This window comes from Tachyglossus aculeatus, chromosome 5 (genome assembly GCF_015852505.1).
Source record: "Tachyglossus aculeatus isolate mTacAcu1 chromosome 5, mTacAcu1.pri, whole genome shotgun sequence".
Taxonomy (NCBI): Eukaryota; Metazoa; Chordata; class Mammalia; order Monotremata; family Tachyglossidae; genus Tachyglossus; species Tachyglossus aculeatus.
In genome coordinates, this window is record NC_052070.1 from 58,190,186 (window position 1) to 58,206,399 (window position 16,214).

Here is a 16,214-nt window from a genome sequence, read left to right on the forward strand (position 1 = left end):
GTATTTATTGAGCGCTTACTGTGTGCAGAGCACTCTACTAAGCGCTTGGGAAGTACAAGTCGGCAACATAGAGAGACGGTCCCTACCCAACAACGGGCTCGCAGTCTAGAAGGGGGAGACAGACAACGAAACAAAACAGCGTGGCTCAGTGGAAAGAGCCCGGGTTTGGGAGTCAGAGGTCATGGGTTCTAATCCCGGCTCTGTCACCTGTCCACTGTGTGACTCTGGGCAAGTCACCCAACCTTAATAATAATAATAATCATGGCATTTATTAAGCACTTACTATGTGCAAAGCCCTGTTCGAAGCGCTGGGGAGGTTACAAGGAGATCAGGTTGTCCCCCGGGGGGCTCACAGTCTTCAGCGTGGCTCAGTGGAAAGAGCCCGGGCTTTGGAGTCAGAGGTCATGGGTTCGAATCCCAGCTCTGCCAGTTTGACTTTGGGCAAGTCACTTAACTTCCCTGTGCCTCAGTTACCTCATCTGTAAAATGGGGATGAAGACTGTGAGTCCCCCGTGGGACAACCTGATCACCTTGTAACCTCCCCAGCGCTTCGAACAGTGCTTTGCACATAGTAAGCGCTTAATAAATGCCATCATTATTATTATTATCATCCCCATTTTACAGCTGAGGTAACTCAGGCCCAGAGAAGTGAAGTGACTTGCCCAAAGTCACACAGCTGACAAGTAGCGGAGCCGGGATTTGAACCCATGACCTCTGACTCCAAACCCCGGGCTCTTTCCACTGAGCGACGCTGCTTTATCAGGTGGGGACTCCTGGCGTTGCCCTGAGAACCTAAAGGCCCAGAGCCGTGGGAGGGAAAGGGGAGACCAAGAGTTGGCCCAGGGGGTTATAGTGTTGGCGGAGGAGGAGGCTCAATCAATCGACGGTATTTATTGAACGCTTACTGTGTGCGAAACATTGTACTAAGGGTTTGGGAGAGTTCAACACAGTTGGTAAGACACTTTCCCTGCGCCCCAGGGAATTCCACCCAGCTCCTGTCTGAAGCAACGCAGGCTTGTAAGTAAGCTCGTTGTGGGCAGCCAATGTTGCCGTTTATTGTTGTGTTGTACTTTCCCAAGCGCTTAGTATTGTGCTCTGCACTCAGTAGGCGCTCAATAAATAAACTGAATGAATGAATAAACAAACTAGGCTTCAGGAGAGATGAGGCTGAGCTCAGCTCGAGGTTATTATCAAAATTACACTGGGGTGGGAGAAGGCCCCCAAAGCCAGACCCACAGCACTTCTGTCCACATCCATAATTTATTTATATTAATAAAAATATATTAATAAATACATATTATCTGCCTCCTCCAGACTAAGCTCCTTGTGGGCAGGGAACGTGTCTACCAACTCTGTTGAATTGCACTCTCCCAAGCGTTTAGTGGAGGGCTCTATACCCAGTAAGCACTCAATAATAATAATAATAATGGCATTTATTAAGTGCTTACTATGTGCAAAGTACTGTTCTAAGTGCTGGGGAGGTGACAAGGTGATCAGGTTGTCCCATGGGGGGCTCACGGTCTTAATCCCCTCAACTGTATAAACAGATGAGGTCACTGAGGCCCAGAGAAGTGAAGTGACTTGCCCAAAGTCACACAGCTGCCAATTGGCGGATCTGGGATTTGAACCCATGACCTCGGACTCCAAAGCCCGGGCTCTTTCCACTGAGCCACACTGCTTCTCAATCAGTATGATTGATTGATTGGAGGCGGAAGAAGCGCCAGGTTCAAGAGAAGACAAGAGGAAGAGACCAGCCCTGGTGATTACTGCTCCTCATTCATTCAATCGTATTTATTGAGTGCTTACTGTGTGCAGAGCACTGTACTAAACGCTTGGGAAGTACAAGTTGGCAACATATAGAGAAGCAGCATGGCTCAGTGGGAAAAGCCTGGGCTTTGGAGTCAGAGGTCATGGATTCAGATCCCAGCTCTGCCAATTGTCAGCTGTGTGACTTTGGGCAAGTCACTTAACTTCCCTGTGCGTCAGTTACCTCATCTGTAAAATGGGGACTAAGACTGTGAGCCCCCTATGGGACAACCTGATCACCTTGTTACCTCCCCAGCGCTTAGAACAGTGCTTTGCACATAGTAAGCACTTAATAAATGCCAGTATTATTATTATTATTATTATTATATAGAGATGGTCCCTACCACTCCTCCTCCCTAGCTCATGTCTTAACCCAGGGCAGTTAAGGCAGACCATCAATCAGTCCTATTTACTGAGCGCTTAATGTGTGCTGTTCTTGTCCAGAAAGCTGGAATTCCTTAATCAATCAATCAATCGTATTTATTGAGCACTTACTATGTGCAGAGCACTGTACTAAGCGCTTGGGAAGTACAAATTGGCAACACATAGAGACAGTCCCTACCCAACAGTGGGCTCACAGTCTAAAAGGGGGAGACAGAGAACAGAACCAAACATACCAACAAAATAAAATAAATAGGATAGAAATGTACAAGTAAAATAGAGTAATAAATATGTACAACCATATATACATATATACAGGTGCTGTGGGGAAGGGAAGGAGGTAAGATGGGGGGGATGGAGAGGGGGACGAGGGGGAGAGGAAGGAAGGGGCTTAGTCTGGGAAGGCCTCCTGGAGGAGGTGAGCTCTCAGCAGGGCCTTGAAGGGAGGAAGAGAGCTAGCTTGGCGGAGGGGCAGAGGGAGGAGGGCATTCCAGGCCCGGGGGATGACGTGGGCCGGGGGACGACGGCGGGATGGGCGAGAGCGAGGTACAGTGAGGAGATTAGCGGTGGGGGAGCGGAGGTTGCGGGCTGGGCAGTAGAAGGAGAGAAGGGAGGTGAGGTAGGAGGGGGCGAGGGGATGGATGGACAGCCTGGAAGCCCAGGGTGAGGAGTTTCTGCCTGATGCGCAGATTGATCGGTAGCCATTGGAGGTTTTTGAGGAGGGGAGTGATATGTCCAGAGCGTTTCTGGACAAAGAGAATCCAGGCAGCAGCATGAAGTATGGATTGAAGTGGAGAGAGACACGAGGATGGGAGATCAGAGAGAAGGCTGGTGCAGTAGTCCAGACGGGATAGGATGAGAGCTTGAATGAGCAGGGTAGCGGTTGGGATGGAGAGGAAAGGGCGGATCTTGGCAATGTTGCGGAGCTGAGACCGGCAGGTTTTGGTGACGGCTTGGATGTGAGGGGTGAATGAGAGAGTGGAGTCGAGGATGACACCAAGGTTGTGGGCTTGTGAGACAGGAAGGATGGTAGTGCCGTCAACAGAGATGGGAAAGTCAGGGAGAGGACAAGGTATTCCTTAAGAGTTGGGAATGTTCTGCGGGGAAGGAGAGGGCCCCTGGGGCTTGGGTGGGACCTTTCTTCTCCCCTCCCCAGGAAAGGACATCCATTATTCATTCAATCGTATTTATTGAGCGCTTACTGTGTGCAGAGCACTGTAGCAAAACTCAGGGCAGAGCTGAGGGGCCAAGCCCGTTTCTGTGTTGCCTCTGCCAATGCAGTCAAAGCTATAAGGATCATCTCATCCAGCCCAGGTTTCTAGAAAAAAACAAACACCTTTTCCATTTTTTAAAGACTTCTCAGTCAAAGGCGTTCATTGAGCCCTTACTGGGTACTGTACTAAGTGCTTGGGAGAGTCCAATAGAGTCAGTAGATGTGTCAATACACGTGGCTCGGTGGAAAGAGCCCGGGCTTTGGAGTCAGAGGCCGTGGTTCAAATCCCGGCTCTGCCACTTGTCAGCTGGGCGACTTTGGGCAAGTCAGTTGACTTCTCTGGGCCTCAGTTCCCTCATCTGTAAAATGGGGATGAAGACTGAGTCCCACGTGGGACAACCTGATCACCTTGTATCTCCCCCAGCGCTTAGAACAGTCTTTGCACATAGTAAGCGCTTAACAAATACCAACGTTATTATTATTATTATTACATATCCGTAGTTTATTTTGATTTCTGTCTCCCCCACCAGACTAAGTTTCTCTAGGGCAGGGAAGGTGTCTGCTGGCTCCATTGTATTGTGCTTAGCACAGCGCTCTGCGCACAGTAGGCTCTCAGTAAATTCCACTGATCGATTGTCTCCCTGTCCTCAGGGATCTTGCAATCTAGCAGGACAGGCACTAAAAGACATTACGAGCTGGAAGAAGCAATAGAGTATATGAGCTAGGGGAGGCGGGTACCCAAAAGCTCAAGAAAGCACTGTTTCCTCATCTGTAAAATGGGGATTAAGACTATAAGCCCCACATGGGACAATGTGATCACCTTGTATCCCCCCAGCGCTTAGAACAGTGCTTTGCACATAGTAAGCGCTTAACAAACACCATCATTATTATTATTATTCAGGCTGCAGAGTGAACTATGAACTGAAGAGGGGAGAGAATGGAGGCAGGAAGAGTAGGAGCACGGCTTAGTGGAAAGAGCCCGGGCTTGGGAGTCAGAAGCTGTGGGTTCTAATTCCTGCTCTGCCACATGTCAGCTGTGTGACTTTGGGCAAGTCACTTCACTTCTCTGTGCCTCAGTTACCTCAGCTGTAAAATGAGGGTTAAGACTGTGAGCCCCACATGGGACAACATGATTACCTTGTATCTTCCCCAGTGCTTAGAAGTGCTCAGCACATAGTAAATACTTAACAAATACCATCATTACTATTAAAGTGAAAAGGTTTTTTTTTTACTTTGTTTTACCAACATGCAAGGAAGTGACACATACACTCCACCACCCAAGGGTCCAATACCAGTCTGTAGTCAAAGGAGCCCATTCTGCCAGCGTTTCTGCTTTCTGCTTCCAAGTGCTGTTCTCCTGTTGCTGCTACTCCCCTCTGTGCCTACGAAATTCAAAACGAGCACCTTTTATCTGCTTTAGGCGTCCAGCTGGGGCTCTGCTTGACAGTTTTTGATTGGCTCAGGCCTGTTACCGGGTAGAACAGGGAGAGAAGGCTCCTCATCCCTCCACGCCCCCGCTACACACAGCCCAACAATCACCTGCTTCAGGTAAAGTCATCAGTGGCTTTGCAAAGTATCTTCCTTGTTCACGGGATTTCATTCATTCAATCATTCATTCACTCATTCAATCGTATTTATTGAGCACTTAGTGTGTGCAGAGCACTGTACTAATCAATCAATCAATCAATCAATCGTATTTATGCTTCCCTTATATCCATCCCAGAGCTTAGAACAGTGCCTGGCACGTAGTAAGTGCTGAAAAACTACCATTAAAAAAAAAAGCGATTGGGAGAGTGCAATACAACAGAATTAGCAGACATGTTCCCTGCTCGTAACGAGCTTACGGTGTAGAGAGACACTTCCTCAGCTTTTCCCTCTAAGAGATGGGGATCGGGTGTGCTGGAGCGGGCCGGGGATGGAAAAGGAGGCCGACGGGTCTAGGGATCCTGGGGCTGCAGCTGGGCTGCTTGGGATGGGAAGATAATAATAGTGCTATTTGTTAAGCGCTTGTGGGCAGGCAACGGGTCTCCTTATTATTACATTGTACTCTCCCAAGCTCTTAGTACAGTGCTCTGCACGCAGTAAGCGCTCAATAAATTCAATCTTCCATTGGTGCAGATCCTGTCCGCCTAGGGTGCACTTCAAATTCATTTCTGAGCTTAATTCTTTTTCGAAAACAAGTCTGTGTGAGAGCAAATGAGGTACCAGAGCTTTGTAATTAAGTGCAAATTCTTTACCAACCCCCTGCCCCTCCACCTGGAGTGTTTGTTTGCTTGTTTGTTTTTTTACACTGGTTTGTACAATTCATAGGATAGTTGTTACTCATTGACTAGGTAGAGGTTATCTGTCTACAAGACTTTCCCCAAACAATGAAGTTCTCCAATGCCCTGCTATGGGGCAAGGAAGATTCAGATTCATTCATTCATTCGATTCATTCAATCGTATTTATTGAGCGCTTACTGTGTGCAGAGCACTGTACTAAGCGCTTGGGAAGTACAGGTTGGCAACATATAGAAACGGTCCCTACCCAACGGTGGGCTCACAGTCTGGAAGGGGGAGACAGACAACAATACAATGCTCTGCACACAGTAAGCACTCAATAAATATGATCGATGATGAATACAAAACATAGTAACAAGATAAAATAAATAGAATAAATATGCACAAATAAAATAAATAAACAGATGCTGGTGGTATCAAATATTTCTTTCTGCAGCAGATATTTAAGAGACATCTATAAGACTGTGCTGAAAATACAATTGAGGTTTTTTCCTCTTGGCTGGGTCATCACAACACTATGTTAGGAAATATTTGGACAGTGTTAACAGCCATTGGAAAACGTTTAGTACATATTTACTATTCTTTTTATTTTGTTAATGATGTGCTTATAGCTTTAATTCTATTTGTTCTGATGATTTTGACACCTGTCTACGTGTTTTGTTTCGTTGTCCGTCTCCCCCTTCTAGACTGTGAGCCCGTTGTTGGGTAGGAACCGTCTCTATCCGTTGCCGACTTGTACTTCCCGAGCGCTTCGTACAGTGCTCTGCACACAGTAAGTGCTCGGTAAATACAACTGAATGAATGCGGAGTTGGATGGACGGCCCCTGGAGGCTCTTGAGGAGTGGGGAACTATGGACTGAACGTTTTTGCAGACAAATGATCCAGAAAGTAGTGAAGTGTGGACTTGAGTGGGGAGAGACGGGAGGCAGGGAGGTCAGAGAAGGCCCATCTCCTCCAAGAGGCCTTCCCTGACTAAGCTCTACTTTCCTCTTCTCCCTCTCCTTTCTGCGTCACCCACCTCTCTCCCTTCATTCAACCCCCTTCCCAGCCCCACAGCACTTACGCACCTATCCATAATTTATTTGTATTATCGCCTCCCCCTCTAGACTGAAAGCTTGCTGTGGGCAGGGGATATGTCCTATTGTTGTGTTGTACCCTCCCAAGTGCTTAGTACAGTGCTCTGCACACAGCAAGTGCTCAGTAAATTCAACTGATTGATTTGAAAAAGGCCCCGGCCGAACACAAGAGATGGTTACCGCGGAAGCCGATCCCTTTCCTAATTTCCACAGCTCCAGTGAGGGGAGGAAGGGAGATGAGCGAGGGCCGGGGTGGAGGGGGTTGGGGGTGTCAGGGTAGGGGTAGGTTAACGTCACCAACCGATCCTTGGGCACGGACCCGGTTTCTTAACGCCCCTGCTTTCGGCCCCGGTGCCCCATCACAACCCCGATGTTTTATTTAGGTTCTTTTTAACCTGGAACTTTTTGAAGTCCCAGCTAAGACAACACAACTTTCCGTTCTGGCCCTCTTCGTTGAGGAAGGGGGAAATTCACACACATCACCCCCCCCCGGCCCCCGTCTCTTCCTCCGCCCTGACCCGTCCTTTCATCTGAGATGAATCAGAGAGACCCCCGAGGCCCCCGGATAAACATCCAGGTCCGGGGCCTTAACGAGTCGCAGATGTCCAAGTGTTAAATGGGTCAGGTTAGAAAAGCACCATCAGAGGAAGAGCGGTCTCGTCTTCGGTGCCGCAGTCCGAACTCCACGGCCGATTCCCATCCTGCTTCCCACCCGGGGCGTTTGGGAGGGCGCCGGTCCCCGGAGGGAGGGTCTTGGGGATGGGTCCGGCCTAGGCCTCGTCGGGACTCACTGGAACTACGGGGTGAAGTCTCTCAACCACCTCCTTTCCTACGCGCCACTCTCTGAGCTGCCAGCCCCGAGGACCGGGGGCAGGCTGGACCCTTAACCATCATCATCATCATCAATTGTATTTATTGAGCGCTTACTGTGTGCAGAGCACTGTACTAAGTGCTTGGGAAGTACAAGTTGGCAACATACAGTGACAGTCCCTACCCAACAGTGGGCTCACAGTCTAAAAGGGGGAGAGAGACTCCTTCCAGACTCCTTCCAACTGGAACCACGAGACCGGAGTTGAACGGTCTCCCTGGCCCTCCTTCCCGGCACCCGACGGTTGGAAAACTTGGCTCACCTCGGCGAATTTCTGCCTCCCCGCAGCTGCGCTGAAGCAAACACCGAGTCTGGAATCGGGCCACCGGTTTGCTCCGTCCCCGTGGTATGTGCCTCTTAAATAAAACCTTTAAAGAGCCCGGGCTTGGGAAACCACAGTGTGCTTGGCTAGTCATTTCCGAGAATGCCCGGCGGGCCGGCCGCTCCAGTCAGTCGGAGCCGCGGGGCCGGCTACAGCGTCGCCGAGACGGAGACGTGGCAGAAATGGCACAGACCGGGACTTTGGGGCCCGGGTTTCCCTCAGCTCAGGGCGCCTAGACATGGCCTGAGAAGCAGCGTGGACCCAAGGAGCCAAGGACATGTGCTCTAATCCTGGCCCTGCCACGTGTCTGCTGTGTGACTCTGGGCAAGTCATTTCACTGCTCTGTGCTTCGGTTACCTCATTTAGAAAATGGGGATCAAGACTGGGGACAGGGACTGCGTCCAACCTGATTAGCTTGTATCTACTCCAGTGCTTGGCACATGGTAAGCGCTGAACAAATACCACATTATTATTATTTTTTTTTTATTAGAGCCCAGGAGGGTTGCCCCAAGGAAGAGCAAAGAGGATTTGGTTCAGTTCCGGGGTAATGCTCATCAGGAAGCAATCACGACTCGCCCACACATGCAGGCGCTTTCTAGAGCAAAAGAATTTGCTAAGCGCTTACGTTCCTCCCGAGAGGAGCCAGCCTGGGCTCCCAGGACCCACTATCTCCTCGGCTTCGCAGGGAAAGACAAACGCTTTGGTTGGCAGGCCAACATTTCCACATTTGTATCTGTGCCTTTTATTCACCCCTCCCACAGCACTTAAACACATATCCGTAATTTATTTATGTATATGAATGCCCGTTTCCCCCTCTAGGCCGTAAGCTCGTTCATTCAATCGCATTTATTGAGCGCTTACTGTGTGCAGAGCACTGTACTAAGCATTTGGGAAGTCCAAATTGGCAACATCTAGAGATGGTCCCTACCCAACAGTTGGCTCACAGTCTAGAAGGGGGAGACAGAGAACAAAACAAAACATATTAACAAAATAAAATAAATAGAATAAATATGTACAGATAAAATAAATAGAGTAATAAATATGTACAGACATAGGTACGTATATACAGGTGCTGTGGGGAGGGGAAGGAGGTACCAACTCTGCTATATTGTACACTCCCAATTGCATCATAGTAGTAATAATAGTTGTAGTATTTAAGAGCTTACTATGTGTCAGGCACTGTACCAAGCACTGCAATGGACACAAGCAAATCAGCTTGGACACAGTCCCTGTCCCATGCAGGGCTCACAGTCTCAACACCCATTTTACAGATGAGGTCATGGAGGCCCAGAGAAGTGACGTGACTTACCCAAGGTCACACAGCAGACAAGCGGCGGTGCCAAGATTAGAACCCATGGCCTTCCGAGTCCCAGGCCCGTGCTCTCCCCATACCATCCTGCTTCTCTAGCACAGTGCTCTGCACACAGTAAGCACTTAATAAATATGATTGATTGATTGAGAGCTCACCTACTCCAGGAGGCCTTCCCAGACTGAGCCCCTTCCTTCCTCTCCCCCTAGTCCCCCTCTCCATCCCCCCATCTTACCTCCTTCCCTTCCCCACAGCACCTGTATATATGTATAGATGTTTGTACAGATTTGTTACTCTATTTATTTTACTTCTACATATCTATTCTATTTATTTTATTTTGTTAGTATGTTTGGTTTTGTTCTCTGTCTCCCCCTTTTAGACTGTGAGCCCACTGTTGGGTAGGGACTGTCTCTATATGTTCCCAACTTGTACTTCCCAAGCGCTTAGTACAGTGCTCTGCACACAGTAAGCGCTCAATAAATACGATTGATGATGATGATGATGATGATTTGGAGACTCGGGATAACAACTCCGGGGAAGGCAAACTCATCAGGCCCACACGGAAAGGGGCAACCACCTCTTGGGTCAAAGGGAACAGAGAGAGTGGAAATCCAGAAAATCCTCTGGGTTAAAGACAGAATCCGTCAACTCTTGGGTTTCTCAGGGCCAGCCAGGGTCACCCAAGGCCACAGAAAATCAAAAACACTTCATCTCGGCCAACAGCTCCAAACTCCTCTCCCACCAAGCTTTTTTCCAGTGCGGCGGACAGGGAGGCCTGACGGGATGGAGTTCTGTGGCCTTTTCCACCCCCCTGCCCACAATCCTCTAGAGCATCTACCACCTCTGTTGTATTGTGTTCTCCCAAGCGCTTAGTACAATGCTCTGCACACAATAAGCCCTGAATAAATACGATTTATCGACTCAGGGGAGCTGATGGGCAGCAAGTTAGTCAATGGGGAAAAGGAAGGGCCTGGGCAACGCAGAAGAGGGGTTACAATGCTCTGGTTTAGCTAGCTCTCTTCCTCCCTTCAAGGCCCTGCTGAGAGCTCACCTCCTCCAGGAGGCCTTCCCAGACTGAGCCCCTTCCTTCCTCTCCCCCTCATCCCCCCCTCCATCCCCCCATCTTACCTCCTTCCCTTCCCCACAGCACCTGTATATATGTATATATGTTTGTACATATTTATCACTCTATTTATTTATTTTACTTGTACATATCTATTCTATTTATTTTATTTTGTTAGTATGTTTGGTTTTGTTCTCTGTCTCCCCCTTTTAGACTGTGAGCCCACTGTTGGGTAGGGACCGTCTCTATATGTTGCCAACTTGTACTTCCCAAGCGCTTAGTACAGTGCTCTGCACAAAGTAAGCGCTCAATAAATACGATTGATGATGATGATGATGGTTTAAAGGAGTTGACTCTGCTGCTCACAGTGGTCGTCCAACTCTGCCGTACTGAACTCTCCGAGTGCTCAGTACAGCGCTCTGCACGCGGTAGATGCTCAATAAATACCGCTGATTGGTGTGACGGGTTAGCTGCTGCCTCCTCTGCCGCCTCAAACGGGTTTCCCTTACAGAACCACTCATGTCAATCAATCAATCAATCATATTTATTGAGCGCTTACTATGTGCAGAGCACTGTACTAAGCGCTTGGGAAATACAAATTGGCAACATATAGAGACTGTCCCTACCCAACAGTGGGCTCACAGTCTAAAAGGGGGAGACAGAGAAAAAAAAACAAAACCAAACATACTAACAAAACAAAATAGATAGAATAGATATGTACAAGTAAAATAAATAGAGTAATAAATATGTACAGACATATATACATATATACAGGCGCTGTGGGGAAGGGAAGGAGGTAAGATGGGGGGATGGAGAGGGGGACGAGGGGGAGAGGAAGGAAGGGGCTCAGTCTGGGAAGGCCTCCTGGAGGAGGTGAGCTCTCAGCAGGGCCTTGAAGGCCTTGTCCTGACTCACTAGTCCAAATCCATTTTGTGGCAACACCCACGGACTTCGGCTACCCTCTGGGAAGTGGCAATGTGTTCCTTCTAAAGCCAGGGCCTCCTGACCAGCATGGAGAAGCAGAAGTAGCTCGAAAACCCCTAGCAGAGCCTGGAAAGGTGAACTCCCGTAGACGAATCCCTTGCAACGAGTTCAGAAGAGAGAAGTGGGCTTCGGAGGCTGGAGAAAGAGAAGCAGGCGGTCTGGTGGATACAGCACGGGCCTAAGAGTCCGCAGGCCCTGGGTTCTAATCTCAGCTCTGCCGCTTGTCAGCCGTGTGACCTTGGACAAGTCACTTTGCTTCTCTGTGCCTCAGTGACCTCGTCTGTAAAATGGGGATTGAGACTGAGTCCCATGTGAGACGCGGACTGTGTCCACACCAATTACCTTATATCTACTCCAGGGCGTGGAGCACTCCCTGGCAGAGAGTAAGTGCTGAACAAACACCATTTAAAAATAAAAGAAAAAAGAAAAAGGATTGCGTGGAGATTTCTACCTACTCTTCTGCACCACTTTGACTTGCTTCCTTTATTCAACCCCCTCTCCCAGCCCCACAGTAATTACGTACATATCCGTCATTTTTTTATTTATATAAAAGTCTGTCACCCCCTCTAGACTGTAAGCTCGTTGTGGGCAGGGAATGTGCCTTATGTTGTTATATTGTACTCTCCCAAGCACTTAGTACAGTGTACTGCACACAGTAAGCCCTCGAATATGGTCATCATCATCATCAATCGTATTTATTGAGCGCTTACTGTGTGCAGAGCACTGTACTAAGCGCTTGGGAAGTACAAGTTGGCAACATATAGAGACGGTCCCTACCCAACAGTGGGCTCACAGTCTAAAAGGACTGACTCATGGTCGACTGACTCACGCCCGGTTCAGTACAACACTCAACACATACCTAATTTGTATGAGGAGGGGCTGTAAAGATGGGTCTTCAGGAGTCAACTGTCACTTTGAGACATAATAATAATGATAATCGTGGTATTTGTTAAGCGCTTACTTTGGGCCAGGCGCTGTTCTAAGTGCGGGGATAGATATAAAGTAATTGGGTTGGACACAGTCCCTGTCCCACATGGGGTTCACAGTCTCAATCCCCCTTTACAGATGAGGTAACTGAGGCCCACAGAAGTGAAGTGACTTGCCCCAGGTCACACAGCAGACAAGCGGCAGACCGGAGATTAGAACTCAGGTCCTCTGAATCCCAGGCCCATGATCTTTCCATTAGGCCACGCTGCTTCTCATCTGGCCGCTCCCTTCCGCATCCAATGGACCGCCACTCTCGCCATCATCAAAGCCCTACTAGAATATCTCCTCCAAGAAGCCTTCCCTGATTACCCACTCTCCTTCCCCCTACAATCACCCTTCTGTCAATTCTACCCTCCCTCCCTTCTGTCACCTCTACATTTGGCTCTGTACCGCCAAAGCACTTTGTTATTCTCCCCAATCCCAGAACACTTAGTGTCTGCATCCTAATAATAATAATAATAATAATAATAATAATAATAATAATAATAATAATAATGTTGGTATTTGTTAAGCGCTTACTATGTGCAAAGCACTGTTCTAATACTCAGCTACTTCTCCTATCTGAACTTTACTTACATGTCTGCCTCTCCCATTAGACTGGCTATAAGATCCTTGAAGGAGGGGATTGTCTCTACCAAATAATAATAATGATGGCATTTATTAAGTGCTTACTATGTGCAAAGCACTGTTCTAAGCACTGGGGAGGTTACAAGGTGATCAGGTTGTCCCGCGGTGGGGGGGGGGGTGTCACAGTCTTAATCCCCATTTTACAGATGAAGGAACTGAGGCTCAGAGAAGTGAAGCAACTTGCCCAAAGTCACACAGCTGACAATTGGCGGAGCCGGGATTTGAACCCATGACCTCTGACGCCAAAGCCCGGGCTCTTTCCACTGAGCCACGCTGGTTTTCTGCTGTAATATACCCTCGCGAGGTTTTTTAGTAGTTGGGGTAGTTGTTGAGCACTTCTAAGTGCCAAGCACTGGGGTAGATACAAGATTATCAGTTCCCCCGTGGGGGTCACAGTCTAAGTAGGAGGGAGAACAGGTATTGAATTCCCCTGTCAATCAATCAATCGTATTTATTGAGCGCTTACTGTGTGCAGAGCACTGTACTAAGTGCTTGGGAAGTACAAGTTGGCAACATAACTGTCGGAACCAACCAGGACCTTTCTGGGCCCGAGGGAGCCTCAGTGACCCGTAGTAGAGTTCAAAACTCACCTCTGATCACCCAGGTTAATGGGAAAAGTTTTTAATTTACTTTAACCAGCGTTCAAGAGAGTAACACATACACACACTCACTCCATCAGGGGCCCAATAGCAGTCTGTGGTCAAATAATAATAATAATGATGGTATTTGTTAAGCGTTTACTATGTGCAAAGCACCGTTCTAAGCACTGGGGGGGATACAAGGTGATCAGGTTATTCCACGGGGGGCTCACAGTCTTCATCCCCATTTTACAGATTAGGGAACTGAGGCCCAGAGAATAATAATAATAATGATGGTATTTGTTAAGTGCTTACTATGTGCAAAGCACTGTTCTAAGCGCTGGAGGGATATAAGGTGATCAGGTTGTCCCACGGGGGGGCTCACAGTCTTAATCCCCATTTTACAGATGAGAGAACTGAAGCCCAGAGAATAATAACAATAATAATAATAATAATAATAATAATAATAATAATGGCATTTATTAAGCACTTACTATGTGCAAAGCACCATTCTAAGCACTGGGGGGGATACAAGGTGATCAGGTTGTCCCACGGGGGGCTCACAGTCTTAATCCCCATTTTACAGATGAGAGAACTGAAGCCCAGAGAATAATAATAATAATAATAATAATAATAATAATAATAATAATAATGGCATTTATTAAGCACTTACTATGTGCAAAGCACCATTCTAAGCACTGGGGGGGATACAAGGTGATCAGGTTGTCCCACGGGGGGCTCACAGTCTTAATCCCTGTTTTACAGATGAGGGAACTGAAGCCCAGAGAATAATAATAATAATAATAATAATAGCATTTATTATGTGTTTACTATGTGCAGAGCACTGTTCTAAGCACTGGGGGGGATACAAGGTGATCAGGTTGTCCCACGGGGGGCTCACAGTCTTAATCCCCATTTTACAGATGAGGGAACTGAAGCCCAGAGAATAATAATAATAACGATGGTATTTGTTGAGCGCTTACTGTGTGCCAAGCACTGTTCTAAGCACTGGCGGGGTGGGGGGGGGAGACACAAGGTGATCAGGTTGTCCCACGGGGGGACGCACAGTCTTAATCCCCATTTTACAGATGAGGGAACTGAGGCCCAGAGGAAGTGAAGTGACTTACCCAAAGTCACACAGCTGACAGTGAGGTGACTTGCCCAAAGTCACACAGCTGACAAGTGGCGGGGTCGGGATTAGAACACATGACTTCTGACTCCCAGTGCTCTGCACACAGTAAGCACTCAATAAATACGATTGAATGAATGACCCCCCAAGCCCGGGCTCTTTCCACCGCGCTGGTCAAAGAGGCCTGTTCATTCATTCATTCAATCGTATTTCTTGAGCGCTTACTGTGTGCAGAGCACTGTACTAAGCGCTTGGGAAGTCCAAGATGGCAACAGATAGAGACGGTCCCTACCCAACAGCGGGCTCACTGTTCGGCCAGTGCTTCTGCTTTCTCCTTCCAAGTGCAGCTCCAATGCTGGCTTCTCTCTGTGTCTCATCGTGCCCCTCTTGCTACCCCCCGGGTGGCCCCTCTGTGAGCCCACTGTTGGGTAGGGACTGTCTCTATGTGTTGCCAATCTGTACTTCCCAAGCGCTTAGTACAGTGCTCTGCACACAGTAAGCGCTCAATAAATACGATTGATGATGATGATGATGCCAAGCAACCATCTTTTCTCCGCCTTGGGCATGGCAGTCACTGACTGGTCCAGGCCCGTTACCGGGTAGAAGCAGCGTGGCTCAGTGGAAAGAGCCCGGGCTTTGGAGTCAGAGGTCATGGGTTCAAATCCCAGCTCCGCCAATTGTCAGCTGTGTGACTTTGGGCAAGACACTTAACTTCTCTGTGCCTCAGTTCCCATTATTATTATTATACTATTATTCCCCCTGGCCTGGAATGCCCAGCTCCCTCTGCCCATCCACCAAGCTAGCTCTCTTCCTCCCTTCAAGGCCCTACTGAGAGCTCACCTCCTCCAGGAGGCCTTCCCACACTGAGCCCCCTCCTTCCTCTCCCCCTCGTCCCCTCCCCACAGCACCTGTATATATGTTTGCATGTATTTATTACTCTATTTTATTCTACTTGTTTTATTTTGTTAATATGTTTTGTTTTGTTCTCTGTCTCCTCCTTCTAGCCTGTGAGCCCACTGTTGGGTAGGGACTGTCTCTATGTGTTGCTGACTTGTACTTTCCAAGCGCTTAGTACAGTGCTCTGCACACAGTAAGCGCTCAATACGATTGAATGAATGAATGTTTTATTTGTACATATTTATTCTATTTATTTTATTTTGTTAATATGTTTTGTTTTGTTGTCCGTCTCCCCCTTCCAGACTGTGAGCCCACTGTTGGGTAGGGACCACCTCTATTTGTTGCCAACTTGTACTTTCCAAGCACTTAGTACAGTGCTCTGCACACAGTAAGCGCTCAATAAATACGATTGAATGAATGAATGAATATTTTATTTGTACATATTTATTCTATTTATTTTATTTTGTTAATATGTTTTGTTTTGTTGTCTGTCTCCCCCTTCTAGACTGTGAACCCGCTGTTGGGTAGGGCCCGTCTCTAGATGTTGCCAACTTGTGCTTCCCAAGCGCTTAGTCCAGTGCTCTGCACACAGTAAGCGCTCAATAAATACAATTGAATGAATGAATGAGAGAAGCAGCTTGGCTCAGTGGAAAGAGCCCGGGCTTTGGAGTCAGAGGTCATGGGTTCAAATTCC